This window comes from Mirounga leonina, unplaced genomic scaffold, assembly GCF_011800145.1.
Source record: "Mirounga leonina isolate KUSES-001 unplaced genomic scaffold, KU_Mleo_1.0 Mir_173, whole genome shotgun sequence".
Taxonomy (NCBI): domain Eukaryota; kingdom Metazoa; phylum Chordata; class Mammalia; order Carnivora; family Phocidae; genus Mirounga; species Mirounga leonina.
In genome coordinates this window covers 70785252-70786446 of record NW_023270447.1, presented here as the reverse complement: position 1 = coordinate 70786446, position 1195 = coordinate 70785252, and positions in this window count along the sequence as shown.

The window sequence follows — 1195 nt, the reverse complement described above, 5'->3', positions numbered from 1 at the left end:
AGGGAGCCCGATGTGGGGCTCGATCCCAGGACCCTGGGATCATGACCCGAGCTGAAGGCAGACGCTTAACGACTGAGCCCCCCAGATGCCCCTATAAAAGACATTTTTGATATGGGAGAAATTTTAATATGATCATTAGATGGTATTATGGAACTGCTGCTAATTTTCGTAGGTTTGGTAATGTTACTGTGGTTATGGAAAAAAATTCTTAGGACATGCTTGCTGAAGTATTTGGGAATATTTGGGAGTGAAGAATTATGATGTCTCTTACTCTCAGTAGTCATTGAAAGTTGTATATACATGTGTGTGACAGAGATAGAGATTATTGAGTTATTGAATATAGGTGGGACATACAGATTTTCACTATATTAATCTTCCAATTTTTGTTTGAAAATTTCAAAATAATAAGTTGATGGGGGGTCTTACATTTTAGATTTAAGGTAACATTTCAAAGTTATTGATTTTTATTTTATTTATTTATTTTAAAGGTTTTATTTATTTATTTGACAGAGAGAGACACAGCGAGAGAGGGAACACAAGCAGGGGGAGTGGGAGAGGGAGAAGCAGGCTTCCCGCTGAGCAGGGAGCCCAAAGGGGGGCTCGATCCCAGGACCCTGGGATCATGACCTGAGCTGAAGGCAGCCGCTTAACGACTGAGCCACCCAGGTGCCCCCATTTCAAAGTTATTAATTTCAACTCTCTCCTTCTGCCCCAGTTCATTCTCTGCTGTTAAGGACACTGAAGGGGAAAAATTTGAGAGGCCCTGGCTTTTGTTTTTCTCCCCACCACTCTGCCCTGGGAACTCCCAAAGAAACTGTATTTCTGGGGTGCCTGGGTGGCTTCGGCTCAGGTCGTGATCCTAAGGTCCTGGGACTGGGCCCTGCATCGGGCTCCTTGCTCCGCGGGAAGCCTGCTTCTCCCTCTCCCACTCCCCCTGCTTGTGTTCCCTCTCTCGCTGTGTCTCTCTGTCAAATAAATAAAATCTTTAAAAAAAAAAAAAAAAAAGAAACTGTATTTCTGTCATTTCTGTATTCTCAGAGCCTAGCACAGCGCCTGTCACAGAGGGGTGTTAAATAACTCCTTCCTGAGTGAGCAAAACCCCTGGCTTAATAATATGCCCATGATCTTGGGAAACCTGTACCTCCTCTCAGTTTTCCGTCCTGTAAGTTGAGGTTGGACCCGATGACCTAAGCAC